Here is a 19371-nt window from a genome sequence, read left to right on the forward strand (position 1 = left end):
AATGCTAAACTGAGGAAGGAGCGCGTGTCAGATGGCCCAAGAGAAGAATGACTGTATGCTCCAGGACACAGGCCAGCAAACTTATTTTTAAATGAGCTGACACTCCAGAGCCATGGGAACCTTTCAGTAAAGAGAAGTTTGTTCTATCTGGGGCTAGAACATTTTGCAGGTGACTTTTCATGTCTTAACATTGTGCTTTTATGATATCATTGAAAGTGTGAGGGTAAAGTCAAGACATTTAAATGGCAATAGTTATTTCCTTAAAAATGTAGCTTAGTATTCCTTCTCCAACTCTGAGAAGGAATATTGGGAGAAAGGGGACAAGATGACAGGAGCATCTTGATGTTCATTACAAACTCTAGGGAGTCATTGCACAGTACCCTTGGTCCAGTTCCAGCTCATGAAACCTCACAGCTTTTTTCTCACTCAGACAGGCCCCTGCCCTCACAGTGTTCCTTCCAGCCTTGCCTAAGGTGAAGAGGGAAGCAGAAACAACAGAAATAAGCCTGACAATGCAAATATTCTTAGGTTCAAAAACTACATATAATTAATGCAAATAAGTCACAGTGTCCAGGACTTAGTTTCATTTGATTCTGAGATCCAAGGACTTTATCCTTTTGTCTTGTCTTTAAGACTTTGTCCTCTCCAGTTTTCTCCCAGTCATTATTTGCCTCAGTAACAAGGAAACAATTTTTATAAAGATGGGTCCTTTAGTTAAACACCCACATCTTTGAAAAATTGGGTTCCCCAAGAGGGTGATCTGATTAGCTGTGTTCTCTATGCAAGATGATGGTGAGCACCACTAACACTGTTCCATGCACAGTACTGGGGAGCTGTCTTGCCCACTTACCATGAAACGAACATGATCATTTTCTTCTCACTGTTGCTGTTCTCTCTCCCCAGAAAATGCTGCTGTAGCCCTCCAAATCTTATTCAAATTTAGAAAAAAACTCAAGCATTTTTCCTTTGGTATACTGATTTTACTCTTTCCATTGTTTGGAATGTGAAAAGCCATTGCAATTTATCATAACCCAGTACCATCTCTCCTCCCCATATGAATGCTTTCCTCTCTATTCACTGCATACCCACACTGATGGAGAAGGGTATAGACAAGTCACATTAACACCACTGTTGGACCACTCTGCAGGGACGAGTTTGTCAACATCTGCTGCAGCCATGATGAATTGACACAGTGCAGGTTTTGCCCATGTCAGCGTCAGTCTCCCAAAGGAAGCTTCTTACCAATAATTCATCCGTTCTGTCTCTTTAACAATTTCCTTGGCACAGATAATCGCATCTGTCAGGTCTTCAGTGAGCAAGGCTGTAAGAGAGAGAGAGGAGGTATATGATTAGCTAAGACTTTGTTATTTGAGGTTTTCTTCACTTTTCTCACTGCATTTTTGGAATAGGAGATTTGGAAGAACTTTGAGCCATATTCTTATTTTTTGTGAGCTTCTTCACAAATCAAAGAATTCCTTTGTTTCCAGATCTTCCATATCTTGGATTTCTTAAAGTTTCAGAGGAATAGATCAGTCCTAGTGGGGTTTACAAAATATGTTTAGAGAAGACACAATAGCAGAATGGTTCTTATGTCCTAAAGAAATAAACTAGATAGGATGGTACAATGTTTTCTCTACTAAGGTTAATCCTATATAATAATCCTATATAATAAAAGGCTAATATGCAAATTGACTGAACGGCAGAACAACTGGTTGCTGTGATGCACACTGACCACCAGAAGGCAGATGCTCAATACACGAGCTGCCTCCTGGTGGTTAGTACTCCAGAAGCCAGGCTCATGCTGGCGAGCGCAGCGGCGGTGGTAGGAGCCTCTCCCGCCTCTGCGGCAGCACTAAGGATATCTGACTGCCAGCTTACGCAGGGAGCGGGCCTAAGCCATCAGTTGGACATCCCCCGAGGGCTCCCGGACTGTGAGAGGGCACAGGCCAGGCTGAGGGATCCCCCCGAGTGCACGAATTTCATGCACCGGGCCTCTAGTTTGACATATAAGATCTCTTGATATGTTAAGTATAAAACTTTGTCTATTGTAACTTTCCAGTTTGGGCATTAAAATATATCCAAGGTGTTTTTATATGCAGACATTTTAAGGTTTATGTCAAATCTTTGCCTTTATTATTTTTCTGTGGCTTTCAGACATAATAATTATTTCAATTGAAAATTTATTAATATCAGCATTCTTTTCTGCTTGCCCATAAGTGGCATCAAAGTCCTTCTCAATACAACATGACAAAAAAAGCAAATAAACATATAAGTCCAATATTACTTCTTCTGCAGATTGAGTTCTCCAGTAGCAGACCCTAAGATGGGTTTGGGGTACATGGTATTTATCAGGGATCCACACATATGAAAGCAATGGGGCTGAAGTGGGATTGGGCAGATGGAAATGTCCACCTCTGATACAGGCCATTCAAAGCCTCAGATAATAATGCCAGGAGCTCGGTCGTACATATTGCCCATCAGAGTTGCCCACATCAGCCCAAATGGCCAGGTTTATACCCCTGCCTCACTCAGTCACTTGGTGTGGGCTGCCCCAGAGGGAACTAAATCAGACCCTGAAGGAAATGCCAGGTAGACTATCTACAAACACATAAATGCAGCTGACGCCATCATCTCTTCATAAGCATTCCACCTCCACACCCACCGCAACCACCAATCAAAGACATAAAAACCCACACTATTTGATATAATTTCTATTTATTAATTTAAAAATTTTTAAAGAATTGAATAATGCTTGATGTTTACAAAGGTGAATGAGATAGGCACTTGAGTTTTTGCTGCTGGGAGTATAGTGGGTTCATTTTTTGAGGAAATCAGTTCCAGAGCCCTAAAGTAGTTCTTATCCTTTCACTCATTGGTTTCTCTTTCTGTACCTCTCCCAAGGAAATAATCATGAATCCAGACAAAAATTTATTTACAAATTGGTTGACTGTTGTTTTATTTGCAAGAGAAAATTTATTTCCAAAGAGAAAAAATACAATCCTATAGAATAAAAGCCTAATATGCAAATCCACCAAATGGCAGAACGACTGGCCACTATGATGCACAATGACCACCAGAGGGCAGATGCTCAATGCAGAAGCTGCCCCCAGCACATAGGCCCCAGGCCAGCCAAGGCAGGTGCCAGCGGGGGACCCTAATCGCCCTGCCAGTTGCCCCACAGAGGGAGGCAACTGGCAGTGGCGGCCAGGGGTGGGGCCAGCAAGTGGGTGGTGTCAGGATGGCCAAGGCGGGTGCCAGCAGGGGCCCTCCAATTGCCTCTCCAATTTCCCCACAGATCAGTCCTGAGCGCCAGCCAGGCCTAGGGACCCTACCTATGCACGATTTTGTGCACCAGGCCTCTAGTTGCCTCATAATTATGGATAGTCACACAAATAATTCCTCCATATCATGCAATAAGGATCCATTTAAATCATACTTTATATTTATATATATAAAAGCCTAAGTGACCATTACGACTGAGCGAAAGGAACAACCGGAACGGCCGGAATGACTGGTCAACCAGTCACTATGACGCACACTGACCACCAGGGGGCAGACGCCTAATGCAAAAGCTGCCCCCTGGTGGTCAGTATGCTCCCACAGTGGGAGCACCACTCAGCCAGAAGCCAGGCTCACTGCTGGCGAGCTCAGCTGTGGCAGCGGGAACCTCTCCTGCCTCCACAGCAGTGCTACTGAGCAGTGGCGGCAGGAGCAGCAGGGCTGGGATGAGCAGCAGCAGAGCCCCAGATGGGGCTCCTCCTGGGCCGCCTGCTGTTTTGGCACTGCTACATTCCCCCGAGGGGTCCTGGATTGTGAGAGGGCGCAAGCCAGGCTGAGGGACCCCACCCGTGCACGAATCCATGCACTGGGCATCTATTTATTTAATAATATTGGAAATACTTCCAATACAAATTTTAGTTACCAATATTGTAAACATTTCTGTTTAAAACTATACTGTCCAATATGGTAGCCATTAGCTACATGTGACTATTTAAATCTAAATAATTAAAATCTTCAGTTCCTCAGTTGCTTTCAGTACATTTCTGATGCTTTATAGCACCTTTATTGTGGCTTGGAATTCTTGTATTAGATAATGCATATAGATAACATTTCCGTCATCTCAGAAAGTTCTAGATGATGGAATTGGTATAGAGGAAAAACAAACCTCAGAAACTCACCAATATTTAAGGAAAAATTAGCTCTTAATCATGTGATCACCAATGCTTGTAAATCATCATTGTATATATTTTTAAACCTTTTAAAATAGAGATATATTATTTCTATTATGAGAAAAAATAACCAAAGAGAATACTATAGGCTTATATGTTGTGCTTCAATGGAGTATTATAATACCAGATTATTTTTTTAACTCAGTTGAAAATGAAATTTTCCTTTGAGTATGCTGACTTAGTTACTAATTATGTAGCTTTCTCAGATAGGCTTAGCTAAGATAAAGATAGTGATAGATTTCTTTTAAGCAAATTCATTCTTAATGTGGCTTATTTTTTATTTAAAACAAAATCTGCTAATGAGAAAATTAACAAAAATATGATCTATAAATGATAACAAATTGAGGCAATATATGCAAATTCACTAGCATTTGGTATACAGTGAAAAATAAACATTTGTTAGGTTATAAAAGTTTTTGCCTTGTTTCTAGAGAGATAAGTATTTAAAATAATAATAGCTATTACCAATAGCTAATCTTTATAAAACTTACTGTATGTCAGGCACACAGTAAGTCTCTTCATGCATCTTCTCCCTGAGTCTTCAAAACAACCATATGGATGGCACCATTATTATCCCTATAAACTGAGGTCACACACCCACGAATCAGTCTGCACTCAAACGTAGGGCTTAAAATCTATCATCTTCAGCTATTTCCTTCCAATAGAGCTACTTAAGCAAAGCTTCCACTTATGGAACATTGTATGCTATGAAGTTGATAATAAAATACAAATGCTTTAATAATCTTAAAGTAATTTTATTTATTTATTATGAGACTATCTAAACTTAAGTGTCTGGTACCTGACACATGTCCACATTACTTAGAAACACTTATTCTGTGTGCTTGCTAAGTGCTGAGATACTGTGGTTTGTGTTTGGAAGTAATTGGGGCCCATTTCCTCGGAGAAGTGGGTTCAGTGGGGCCTCAAGTGGAGAAGAAGCAAACAGTATTTTATTAGGCCAGGATTGGAGCACACCCCAGGCATAGCCACAAAGAGCAAGGCTAGTACTCAGGTTAAGGCAGTGTGCTTGGCTGGAGATGTTGTGTGACCTTGTTTGGGAGGACTAGGTTCCATAGGCCCAGGTTGGGGAGCCCAGGTAAGTTGTTTGTCAGCCTTTTGTTTTGTTACAGCATTTGGCTGAGCACTTGAGATGCCAGTTGGACACAACTTGGAATTTGCTTAAGGTAATATGTTAAGGGTGGTGGGGGCTGGACCGTAAAGAACTCCAGGCAGGGCTGAGATGTGAAAACACAATGAAGTGGCCACAGAGGGGCAGCAGAGGGGCAGGAATGAGTTAAGAAAGCAAGTATTTGTATGGATCCAGGCCAAGGATTGCTTCTGCTCAATTTACTTTAAGTAGACAATTCTGTTCCGTCAAACATGAATAAGGAAAAGATTATTATGTTGAATGGCAAAGCATTATTCAATTGAATAGTTTATTCTCCCACATCCAACATCAGAAAATAACAACAATCTGTACAAACAGAACTACTATTTTCAGTGGTTAGTTCTGCTTTAAGTCTGTCTCTCGCCTGCATCCCAACTCAAATATCACTACCATGCCCACAGTTTACATATCTTTCCCCTCTCTGAAGTGACAAAGGCAAGTCAGATACCAGGCTGATGAGAAACAGAAATTAAAATAAATTGACTAGATTAGATACAAGAGGCAATAATCATCTTTTTCTTCTTTTTTTTTTCTTTTTTACACAACTCTTATTTTAAAGAAGTCTATGATGTTGGAGGAAAATAAAGACTTATATGTGTGTATATATAACAAATATTCTGTCCAAATAGTTTGGAGAAGGTCGGCAGGAATTTTAAGAATTCAAGTTGCTAAGGAAGTGAGGAGATTCTATAGCTTCGAAGATGGACATGAGGTGCTTGTATACAGTACATATATAAAATGTCATGTACCTTGTAAACATAACCTAATGCTAAATTATTTTCAGGTTCCCATAACAAATATCCCTTCTGTAATACATGGGACAGAATGACATTGTCTATAATTAAAGACTTTCTGGCCTGAGGCTGAGGGAGGCCAGTCACTGGGGGGTGAGGGGGTGGGAGGTAATTATGATATAAAAGCAACATTTTGTTTTCTATTTTAAAGCTTTCCCCCTAAAAAACCCTATACTCTTTATAATGAGACTAGAGGCCTGGTGCATGAAATTCGTGCATGGGGGGTGTGGGTGTGTGTCCCTCAGCCCGGCCTGCACCCTCTCCAATCTGTGACCCCTCAGGGGATGTCTGACTGCCAGATTAGGCCCGATCCCTGCGGGCAGGTGGGCATCCCTTTCGCAATCCAGGACCACTGGCTCCTAACCACTCACCTGCCTACCTGCCTAATGCCCTCAAGTTCCCTCCCCTGCCAGCCTGGTCACGCCCCCTACTGCTCTCCCCTGCCAACCTGGTCACCTCCAATGGCCCTCCCCTGCCAGGCTGGTCCCCCCAACTGCCCTTCCCTGCCAGCCTGGTCACCTCCAACTGCCCTCCCTGCCAGCCTGATCTCGCCCCCAATTGCCCTCCCCTGCTGGCCTGATTGCCCCCAACTGCCCTCCCCTGCTGGCCTGATCGCCCCTAACTCCCTGCCAACCTGATCATGCCCCTAACTACCTCTGCCTCGGCCCCCACCACCATGGCTTTGTCCAGAAGGAAGTCAGATGTCTGGATGATGGCCGGTTGACCCGGTCTAATTAGCATATTACCCTTTTATTAGTATAGATAGATTATATAGGATAGGATTGCTTAAATGGGGGGGAAGCCTTTTTCAGCAGGAGGAGATGCTTTTGGCAGACAAAAATACATAACCCCTGTATCTGGACTGCTAGCCAGCCATAAGCACTATACTGCCAAACCGGTCATTAAAAAATTGAACCGCTTTTTTACACTTTACACCAAACAGCTGTTGCCCTTAAAACCCCTCCTCAGCCCCCACCTTAGGTTCTGCCTTCGCAGTTCACCCAGATTAGGTTCTGATTGGTCGGTTTCTATACCAGTCAGCATCAAAAGCTCCGCCTCCTAGGCAGCCATTGGCTCCTGGCAGTTCACCCAGATTTGGTTCTGATTGGTTGGTCTCTATGCCTGTCAGCATCAAAAGCTCCACCTCCTAGGCAACCATTGGCTCCTCACAGTTGACCCAGATTTGGTTCTGAATGGTCAGTTTCTATGCCAGTCAGTGTCAAAAGCTCTGCCTCCTGGGCAGCCATTGGCTCTTCTAAAAAATCCAGAATGGCCCCGCTGACAGCTGTCTCTCACTCCAGACCTATCTCTGGGCTTGATCTGCAGCCTCCGCAGCAGCTGCAGATCAGGCCCTGTCTCTCTTACTGCACCCGATTAGCCCCATTCACCCACCTGCCACTCCGCCCACCCGCCAGGCACCAGCCTTGCTGTGATAGGAGCCTGTGGGCTGCGGGGGAGGCACCAAGAGGTGCTCCATGCACTTCCTGGTGACCGTTTGTTTGGTTGTTTTGGTCGTTATGGCCATTGGCCTTTTATTATATAGATAACAGATATGAATCTTTCTTCACCTCTTAACACAAACCATTCAACATTTTAATTTCTAGAATCTAAGATTGTCTGGCTGATATACATTTGCCCCAGACTTTCTTCATTGGAACTAAATTGAACAATATTAAATTATTATTATACGAGAGGCCCAGTGCACAAAAATTTGTGCACTGGGGAGCGTCCCTCAGCCCAGCCTGCACCCTCTCACAGTCCGGGAGTCCTCAGGGGATGTCTTAAGCTGCAGTCTGGCCTCCCTCTGCAGGAGGTGACTGGACTGGTGATCAGGGGATGGCACCACCCCCACCACCCTGCCGCTATGCTGCCACCGTCGGGGCTATCAGGGGATGGTGCTGCCCCCATACCCCGCTGCTGCCACTGCCTGGCCTCCCTCTGCGGGAGGCAACCAGATGGGCTGATCAGGGGACGGTGCTGGCTCCCCCCATCACCCTTCCACTGCCGCTGTAAGCCGCCCCCCCCATCACCGTTTCCCGTTCCCTCCCTCTACCCGCTGGCACATGCCTTGGCTGACCTGGCACCACCTTCTCACCAGCCCTGTCCCCCACTGACTGGTCGTTCCGCCGTTTGGTCGATTTGCATATTACGCTTTTATTATATAGGATTAAACTGCATGTAAAGTCAAGCATAGCCATGATGGGATAGCAGATTTTCTCTCCCACTATAAACAACTAGAAAACTAGGCAAACTGTCTGAGAACATAATTTTCAGATATTACACAACAGTCATAGAGATGTAAAGTGCAGCCTAGGAAATATAGTCAGCAATATTGTAATTACTAAGTGTGATGTCAGATGGGTACTAGGTTTATGGGGGATCACTTTGTAAGTTATATAAATGTCTAAGCATTATGTTGTACATGTGAAGCTGATATAATAATGTATGTAATTGCCCTGACCGGTTTGGCTCACTGGATAGAGCATCAGCCTACAGACTGAAGAGTCCCAGGTTCGATTCCGATCAAGGGCATGTACCTTGGTTGCAGGCACATCCCCAATAGAGGGTGTGCAGGAGGCAGCTGATTGATGTTTCTCTCTCATCGATATTTCTAACTTTCTATCCCTCTCCCTTCCTCTCTGTAAAAAAGCAATAAAATATGTATTTAAAAAAATAAAAATAATGTACGTAATTGAAAAAAATAATTCTACTGAGTCTTTTTTTTATTTAAAATTTTTATTGTTGACACTATTGCAGATGTCCTCCATTTTTCTCCCCTTTGCCAACCGCCTCCTAACCCCCCTTGGCCCTACCTACACTACTATCTGGGTCCATGGGCTATGTATATATATTCTTTAATCCCTTCACCTTCTTTTATCCAGTCCCCCTATCTTGCCTCCCCACTGACATTTGTCTGTTCCATGCATCCATGCCTCAAATTTGATTTTATTCATTAGCTTATTTTGTTCATTGGATTCCACATATTAGTGAGATCATATGGTATTTGTCTTTCTCGGACTGGCTTATTTTGATTAGCATATTAATTTCCAGGTCCATCCATGCTATCACAATGGGGAAGAGATCCTTCTTTTTTTATAGCCATGCAATATTCCCTTGTGTAAATGTACTACGCCTTTTTATCCACTCATCTACTGATGGGCACTTGGGCTGTTTCCAGATCTTGGTTATTTTAACAAATGCTGCTATGTACATAGGAGTGCATATATCTTTCTAATTCGTGTTTCAGGATTCTTAGGATGTATACCAGAAGTGGAATCACTGGGTCAAAAGGCAGTTCCACTTTTAATTATTTGAGGAAGCACTATTGTTTTCCACAGAGGCTGCACTAGTCTTGCATTCTCACCAATAGTGAACCAAAAGGGTTCCCTTTTTGCCACATCTTCACCAGCACTTGTTGTTTATTTATTTATTGATTGATAATAGCCATTCTGACAGGTGTGAGGTGATACCTCATTGTAGTTTTAATTTTCATCTCCCTGATGATTAGTGACCTTGTGCATTTTGTACCTAGGAATAAACTTAACCAAGGAGACAAAAAAACCTATACTCAGAAAATTATAAGACATTGAAGAAAGAAATAGAGGAAGATGCAAACAAGTGGAAGCATATACCATATTCATGAATTGGAAGAATTAATATCATTAAAATGTCCATACTACCCAAAGCAATCCACAGAGGCTGCACCGGTCTGCATTCCCGCCAGCAGTGCATGAGAGTTCCTTTTTCTCCACATCCTTGCCAGCACTTGTTGTTTGTTGATTTGTTGATGATAGCCATTCTGACAGGTGTGAGATGGTATTTCATGGTCGTTTTGACTTGTATCTCTCAGATGATTAGTAACTTTGAGCATGTTTTCATATGTATTTTGGCCTTATATATGTCCTCTTTCGAAAAGTGTCTATTTAGGTCCTTTGCCCATTTTTTGATTAACTTGTTTATCTTCCTTGTGTTAAGTTGTATGAGTTCCCTGTAAATTTTGTAGATTAAACCCTTATTGGAGATAACATTGGCAAATATGTTCTCCCATGCAGTGGGCTTTCTTGTTGTCTTGTTGATGGTTTCTTTTGCTTTGCAGAGCTTTTATTTTGATGTAATCCCATTTGTTTATTTTCTCCTTAGTTTCCACTCCCCTAGGAACTGTATTGGTAAAGATGTTGCTATGACATATGTCTAATATTTTGCTGCCTGTGGATTCTTCTAAGATGTTTATGGTTCCCCATCTTATGTTTAAGTTCTTTATCCATTTTGAGTTTATTTTTGTGTATGGTGTAAGTTGGTGGTCTAGTTTCATTTTTTTGCACATATCTGTCCAATTTTACCAACACCATTTATTGAAGAGACTATCTTATCTCCATTGTACACTCTTGCCTCCTTTGTAAAATATACTATGCTTTTAACTGAGCATAATGGCTTGGGCTGATTTCTGGGTTCTCTGTTCTGTTCCATTGGTCTCTATGTCTGTTCTTGTGCCAGTACCAGGCAGTTTTGAGAACAGTGGCTTTGTAATACAGCTTGATATCTGATATTGAGAACCCTCCTACTTTGTTCTTCTTTCTCAAGATTGCTGTAGATATTTGGTGTCTTCTTTTATTCCATATGAATTTTTGAAGAGGTTGTTCTAGGTCTGTTAAATAGTCCATTGGTATCTTAATGGGGATTGCATTGAATCTATAGATTGCTTTGGATAGTATGGACATTTCAGTGATGTTGATTTTACCAATCCATGAACAGGGTATATTCTTCCATTTGTTTATGTCTTCCTCTATCACTTTTTTCAATGTCTTGTAGTTTTCCAAGTACAGGTCTTTTATTTCCTTAGTTAAGTTTATTCTTAGATATCTTAATTTTTTTGGTGCAATGGTAAATGGGGTTGTTCTTTTTAGTTTCTCTTTCTGTGAGTTCATTATCCTAATATATAAAAATCCAGGGGCTGTCATGACTGGAACAACCAGATGGACGATCTAACAGTAGGCTGCGTGGGGCGACCAGGCCAGCAAGGGGGTTATTGAGGGACAACCAAACAACTGAATAGCAGTTATGTGGAGCGACCAGGCTGACAGGGGGGCAGTTGGGGGCGACCAGGTCGGCAGGGGGTGGGGGAACAGTTGGGGATGACCAGGCCAGTGAGAGGTCCAATTGTGGGCAACCAGGCCAGCAGGAAGAGGCAGTTAGGGGTGATCAGGCTGTCCAGGGGGGAAGTTAGGGACAACCAGGCAGGCAGGCAGGTGAGCAGTTAGGAGCCAGCAGTTCCAGATTGTGAGAGGGATGTCCCGGATTGGAGAAGGTGCAGGCTGGGCTGAGATTACCCTCCCCGCCCACCCCGTGCACGAATTTTGTGCACCGGGCCTCTAGTTGGTGTATAAAAAGGCCATAGATTTCTGGGTGTTAATTTTGTATCCTGCTACATTGCCAAATTCATTTATTAAGTCTAATAGTTTTTTGATGGAGTTTCCTCAAAGAAGAAAATAAAACAAACATTTTTAGATAAACCAAACTTACTACAAAAATGTTGAAGGAAGTTCTTTATGCTGAAGGAAAATGATATCACTTAACTGTCTACCCAAATGATTCCATCAAAGAAAGGAAGCATGATAGAAATGATAAATATAAAGACCTTTTCTTTCATTAAAAATTTTATTTAAGAAATAATTGTTTAAAGTCAAAATAAAAATGCATTTGGGAAGTGTATAACATGTTGAAGTAAATGCATGACAACATAACACAGAAGATAGTATGGGGAAAATAGAAGCATACTGTTATAAAATTCACCTATCATATGTGAAGTAGTGTAATGTTATTTGAAAATAGAATCTGATAAGATAATGATGAATATTGCAAACCCTAGAGTCACCACTAAAAACACAACAGAATTGTGGCTAATAGCCAATGGAGGAAATAAAAGAGAGTATTGGAAAATATTCAATTAATCCAAAAGAAAGCAGGAAAACTGAACCAAGAATAGATGGCACAAATAGAAGACAAATAACAACATGGTAGAGTTTAAAGTAACCATATCAGCAATTACATTAAATATAAATGGTCTAAACCAAAGTTCAGCAAACTATGGCCCTCTGTTTTGGTAAAGAAAGTTTATTGGAACATAGCCATGCCCATTAATTTATATATTATCTATGACTGCTTTTGTACTATGTGGAAAGTTGAATAGTTTCAATAGAGACAGTATATGTTCCACAAAGGCTAACACATTTACTATGGAGCCCTTTAAGACAAAGTTTGCTGACCCTGGTCTAAACATTCCTATTGAAAAGCAGAGCTTGTTGTCCTAGACATAAAAGCAACACCTAACTACATGCTGTCTATAAAAAAACTCAGTTTAGATAGAAATATACAGATAGGTTAAAAATAAAAGAATGAAAAGAAATACATCATGCATGCCCTACCCAGTTTGGCTCAGTGGATAGAACATCGGCCTGCCAACTGAAGGGTCCCAGGTTTGATTCCGGTCAAGGGCATGTACCTTGGTTGTGGGCACACTCCCAGTAGGGGGTGTGCAAGAGGCAGCTGATCGATGTTTCTCTCTCATCGATGTTTCTAACTCTCTATCCCTCTCCCTTCCTCTCTGTAAAAAATCAATAAAATATATATTAAAAAAAAAAGAAAAGAAATACATCATGCAAAGAAAGTTGAACGGCTATATTACTGTCAGACAAAGTAGATTTGGGATAAGAAATATTACCAAAGTTAGGAAGGGACATTGACTCTAATGATAAAAGATTCAATACATCAAGAAGGCACAGTTCTCAATGTGTATGTACCAGGCAAGGCTTTTTGTTTTCCTTTCTGGATGTTCTAGAGAAGGATTCTTTTATTTATTTATTTATTTATTTATTTATTAATGTAGTAGAGGCCCGATGCATGAAGATTCGTGCAAGAATGAGCCTTCCTTCCCCTTGCTGCCAGCACCGCCTTCTCTCCAGCCGGAACTGCCTTTTTGCTCAGGCCCAGAGCCGCCTTTCCACCTTGCCATGCTGCCCAGAGGCCCAGAGTGGCTGGGGCAATGCGGAATGCTTGCATCGTCGCCATGGCGACGACACAAGTGTCCCACCCCACCCCTGGCTGCTGGGTGCCTGTGTATGCAAATTAATCCACAATCTTTGTTGGGTTAATTTGCATACTCACTCCTGATTGGCTGTTGGGTGTCGCGAAGGTATGGTCAATTTGTATCTTACTCTTTTATTAGTGTAAATGTATTTATTTAGCTTATTTGGGTTTTGGCAGAATTCATTTCCTTGTGGTTGTAGGACTGAAGTCCCTGCTTCCTTGGTGGATGTCAGGTAAGGGTCATTTCTAGCTTCTATAGGCCCCCTGAACTCTGTGACTTATGGCCCCCTTTTTCCATCTTTTTATTTTATTTTCAGTCTTTATTGTTGAAAGTATTACATATGCCCCCTTTTTCTCCCATTGAGAAAAATCCCCCACCACCCTCTCCAGGCCTCCACCACCCTATAGTCTGTGCCCTATATGCATACAAATTCTTTGGTTGATCACTTCCCACCCACCAACCCACCCCCACCTTTCCTCTGAGATTCGACAGTCTGTTTCACGCTTCCATGTCTCTGGATCTATTTTGTTCAATAATTTATTTTGTTCATTAGACTCCACATCTGAATGAGATTATATGATACTTTTCTTTCTCTGACTGACTGCTTATTTTGCTTAGCATAATATTCTCTAGGTTCATCCATACTGTTGCAAATGATAAGAATTCCTTCTTTTTTTACAGCAATGTAGTATTCCATTGTGTAGATGTACCACAGTTTTCTAATCCACTCATCTGCTGATAGGCCCTTAGGCTGTTTCCAAATCTTAGCTATTGTAAATTGTGCTGCTATGAATATAGGGGTGCATACATTCTTTCTGATTGGTGTTTTGGTTTTTTTTAGGATATATTTCTAGAAGTGGGATCACTGGGTCAAATGGAAGTTCCATTTTTAATTTTTTGAGGAAACACCATACTGTTTTTCATAATGGCTTCACCAATCTGCATTCCCACCAGGGTTCTCTTTTCTCCACATCCTCCCCAGCACTTGTGATTTGTTGCTTTGTTGATGGTAGCCATTCTGACAGGTCTGAGGTGATACCTCATTGTCATTTTAATTTGCATCTCTCTGATGATCAGTGACATTGAGCATTTTTTCGTATATCTCTTGGCTATCTGTATGTCCATTTTGGACAAGCGTCTATTTAGGTCCTTTGCTCATTTTTAAATTGTATTGTTTGTCTTCCTTTTCTTAAGTTGTATGACTTCCTTATATATTTTGGATATTAATACTTTATCAGATATGTCACAGGCAAATATGTTCTCCCATGCAGTGGGCTTTCTTGTTGTTTTGTTTATGGTTTCTTTTGCTGTGCAGAAGCTTTTTATTTTGATGTAGTCCCATTTGTTTATTTTTCCTTAGTTTCCTTTGCCCTAGGAGATGTATCCACAAACATATTGCTACAAGAGACATCTGAGATTTCTTCCTGCCTATGGTTTCTTCTAGGATTTTTATGGTTTCATGTCCAATTTTCCCAACATCATTTATTGACGAGACTGTCTTAACTACACTGTGGGCTCTTCCTCCTTTGTCAAATATTAATTGAGCATAATGTCTTGGGTGGATTTCTGGGGTCTCTGTTCTGTTCCATTGATATACACTGATTATTATGATCTCTGAATGCATAATAATCTGGCCACTCAGTGCATGCATAGATATAGATATAGATATAGATATAGATATAGATATAGATATAGATATAGATATAGATATATATTAGAGGCCCAGTGCATGAATTCGTGCATGGGTGGGGTCCGGCCAGCCTGGCCAGGGGGAGGGAACATGGGTGGTTGGCCGGCCTGCCTGCTGGTCAAACTCCTGGTCGAGGGGACAATTTGCATATTAGCCTTTTATTATATAGGATATATACTGAGTGGCCAGATTATTATTCATTCAGAGATCATAATAATCTGGCCATTCAGTGTATATGTCTGTTCTTGTGCCAGTACCAGACTGTTTTGATTACAGTGGCTTTGTAGTATAACTTGATATCTGGTATTGCAATCCCTCTAACTTCATTCTTCTTGATTGTTGAGGTACCCTTTTTCCATCTTAACAAGCCATCAATGGTAGGTTGAGTACTATATATATATATATATATATATATAATTTTTAGAAAAAATAAGGAAGGAGAGGTAGAGGGAGGGAGAGATAAATATTGATATACCCTAACCAGGATCAATCCTACAATCTGGGTTTGTGCCCCAATTGGGAATTGAACCAGATACACTTCAGTGCACCAGTCAATGCTCAACCAATTGAGCCACAGTGACCAGGGCAAGTACCTCATATTTTGAATCTCTCCTCTTCCTTCCGTTGTCATTGAATCTTTCTAACCAGATCTGAAAAAAAAAATTCTCCATTTTTTAAGAAGTTGACTTTAGATTGGGCTCACCCAGATAACCTAGGATAACCTCTCCCTCTCAAGGTCAGTACCTTTAGTCACATTTGCAAATCCCCTTTGGCGATATAAAATAACATCTTCACAGGTTCCAGGATTAGAGAATGAATGTTCTGGGTGGCTGTTATGGGACCTACTATGGGAGGTAATACCCATGTTCAATCGCCATATTTAACAGAAAGACTCCACTGGCAAACTCTGAGGGAATGCTAATGAGATTGACCAGGATAGGGAGGGGTTTAAAATTCATACCTGCAGGAAGGTGAAGATAATGAATATTTTAGTTCAGAATATATGAAATTAAAGCTAAGAGATATCTATTAATCATTTTCAAATATTTAATAAGTTTTTGTGTATTAAAGAGAGAAAATTTGTTTTGAATAAATCCAGAAGGAAAAAACTAGGATTATTGGAAGAAAACTATAAGGGCTGATAAATGATTGGGTGATCTACCTCTGGAGGTAGTGAGCATTCTATATTAATGTAGAACTAAGAGCAATTTACTAGATAAGTTAACATGTTCAATCATTTATACATTCAAACGTATGTATGGATCATTTTGTATGTGTCAAAGAAAATGTAAAAGTTTATTTCCTGCTCCTAAAGAATTTGCCATAGAATCTTTTATGATTCTTTGTTTTCACCCTTGCTCCCAATTCCCTCCCTTCATTTATTTAATGCATATTTATTGAGCTCCAGCAATGACCAGGCACCATTCTAGGCATTGAGAATACATCAATGATCAAACCAGATAAAACTCTTACACTCCTTAGCTTTCATTCTAGAGGGGGTGCAGAAAAGATAATAATTTACTGAGCTCTGTCCTTCTGCTATTGAATATCTCTTGTATCAGTTCCTTCTCCATGCCCCCATCCATGGCCATTGTCAGGTGTTTTAATCTCTCACTGCAACAATGGCAGTGGCACTTTAATGGTACCTTCTTGTCTCACACTCTTCTTGCAGATTAATCTTTCTGGATCAGTGATTTATAAACTAACCGCTATTGATTTCCTATTGCAGGCAGAAATCAATACATGCTCCTTAGCCTAGTTTCCAAGGTTCTTTCTGCTCAGATAGTAATCAACCTTTCCAGCCACATGTCCTGTTATTTGTTTTCATGACCCCCTTTTTCAGATAGGACAAGTATCTCACATCTCCCTATTTATGCCCACACATCCACATATGCACCTCTTTGCTTTTGTTGTTTCCCTTATCTGGAATGACTCTTCTCTGTCTGAATATCCAAATCTTATGTATCTTCCAAATCTTAGATCAAATACCAGTGTCTAGAAAACTTTCCATAATTTTCTTAATAACATCTCTTTCCTCTGAAACCCACAGCACTCAATTCACACCTTTTTATAGTGCTGCATGTAACTTCCCTAATGCCAGATTTCGGGTCTGATGCACTTTGCTATCCTTAATTCTGTGCGTGCCTATATTTCTTAAATCATAAAGTAGAATATTTGGAAGTAAATTCTAGCTTCATTTCTACTGTTTAAGAAATGTTATGTAAAGTATATTTATTTGTCTCATTCTGTACAAAGAGGCATAAACAGCATCATTTGAGTGAATCACTTATAAAAATTAATTGGCAAACAACTTTCTCCTTCTTATTGAAGATATTTAATATCTCTATGCATGAAAGGTAGTAAGGTCACTTGTCTGTCCCACTTTTTTGGACAATTAAGCCACAGGATCAGTTTCACCTTGAGGAACTGTTGAATAATTTATTGACTAGTATAAACCTACCTGCACATCTGAACTTCAAATTTTAAAGCAGAAAATGAGTGGATATTCCATTAGCAGCCATTGTGTCTTTGTTTCTGAGAATGCAAATTAAAACTGTACCTGAACAGGCAACATGACAGTAGTTCTTCTCTTGTATCTTTGCATGTCTGTACCATGTGTAACTGTCTCTGTGAAAAATGCCATAGTCAATGCTTCCACCCTAGGACATCCTAAGCCATGGTGTTGTAGTGGCTGTCATAGTATGCCATGCTGATCCCTAGAGGGGAAAAGTTAGAAATGCTGGAAAAAGAAATGCATTGTTTCCTCTAACCCTGTTCTTAGAGGCGAGTTCCTTTATATATGCTACAACAATGTTCTGCTCCCAACAAATTGTGGGGAGGGTCAGGGCAGGTAGCACAATCATGGGGCATATGATGGGCAGGTATAGCACACCTGAACTCCACACCTAGTCAGTGGCCAAGTTTGGACTAGACTAAGACAGGTTCACCCCCACAATGCCAACAAAGGTGGCATTGCTTTCCCTTTCTCTTGCTAGTGTCATAAGTACAGGACTCCAGAAGTTGGGACATGAGGAACTGGGGAAAAGCAGAGGAGTCCCAGAGAGGAGCAGCTGGTGAGAACATGTGAGCACCTAGTGGCCATCCCTGGTGGGGAAGAGTATGGAAAAGCTGGGAAGAAATAAACTAAAGCGTATGTAGATGGGGCCTTTGACATCTCGAGGGAGAGATCAAGGGTAGAAAGAGAATAGGAAGGGAGAAAATCCAGGCCTTGAAAATATTTTAAAATATGTTTTCATTGATTTTAGAGAGAGAGGAAGGAAGACGGAGAGAGAGAGAGAGAGAGAGAGAGAAGCATTGATTGACTGCCTCCTGCATGCCCCTTACTAGAGATCAAGCCCACAACCCAGGTATGTGCCCTGACCAGGAATGGAACTGACGACCTCTCAGTGCATGGGATGATGCTCAACCAATTGAGCCACACTGGCCAAGGCTGAAAATATTTTTGCCAGTTTACAACTAATGTAGACTTTGGCTCAGTGACTGGGAGAACATATTTGCCAATGATACATCTAATGCAAAATTTATAAAGAACTTATAAAACTCAACACCAAAAAACAAACAAACCAATTAAAAATTGGCAAAGGACCTGAATAAACACTTCTCCAAAGAGGATGTATAGATGGCCAATAGACATATGAAAAGATGTTCAACATCACTAATCATCAGAGAAATGAAAATTAAAGCCACAATGAGCTATCACCTCACACCTGCCAGAATGGCTACCATCAATAAATCAACAAACAACAAGTGTTAATAAGGATGTGGAGAAAATTTGCACTGTTGGTGGGAATGCAGACTGGTATAGCCACTGTGGAAAGCAGTATGGAGTTACCAGTACTTCAAAAAATTAAAAATGGAACTGCCTTATGACCCAGTGATTCTACTTCTAGGAATATATCTGAAGAAACCTGAAAAGAATATATGCACCCTTCTGTTCATTGCAGCATTATTTACAATAGCCAATATTTGGGAGCAGCCCAAGTGCCCATCAGTAGATGAGTGGATAAAAAAGCTATGGTACATTTATACAGTGGAATACTACTTGGCTGAAAAAAGAAGGAAGTCTTACCTTTTGCAACAGCATGGATGGACCTGGAGAGTATTATGCTAAGTGAAATAAGCCAGTCAGATAAAGACAATTACCATATGATTTCACTTAAATGTGGAATCTAATGAACAAAATAAACTAACGAGCAAAATAGAAACAGACTCACAGATATAGAGAATAGACTGACAGCTGTCAGATGGGAGAGAGTAGGAGGGTTGGGTGAAAAAGGTGAAGAGATTAAGCAAAAGAGCAACACACCTCATAGACAGACAACAGTATGGAGATTACCAGAGGGAAAGGGGAGTGGGAGGAGGGTGGGGAGGGTAAAGTGAGGATA

General features: G+C 41.0%; 1 pseudogene across 1 annotated transcript; it reads right to left on the minus strand.

Moving 5' to 3' along the window:
• Window positions 1-398: 398 nt before the first annotated feature.
• Window positions 399-17674, minus strand: LOC307098874 (lysozyme-like protein 1; annotated as a pseudogene). Its single transcript has 3 exons — window positions 17526-17674; window positions 1243-1321; window positions 399-468 (listed from the first exon to the last, which is right to left on the minus strand). The product of its transcript is annotated as a lysozyme-like protein 1 (transcript).
• Between the last annotated feature and the right edge of the window lie 1697 nt (window positions 17675-19371).

This window comes from Cnephaeus nilssonii (genome assembly GCF_951640355.1).
Source record: "Cnephaeus nilssonii genome assembly, chromosome: 4".
Lineage (NCBI taxonomy): Eukaryota > Metazoa > Chordata > Mammalia > Chiroptera > Vespertilionidae > Cnephaeus > Cnephaeus nilssonii.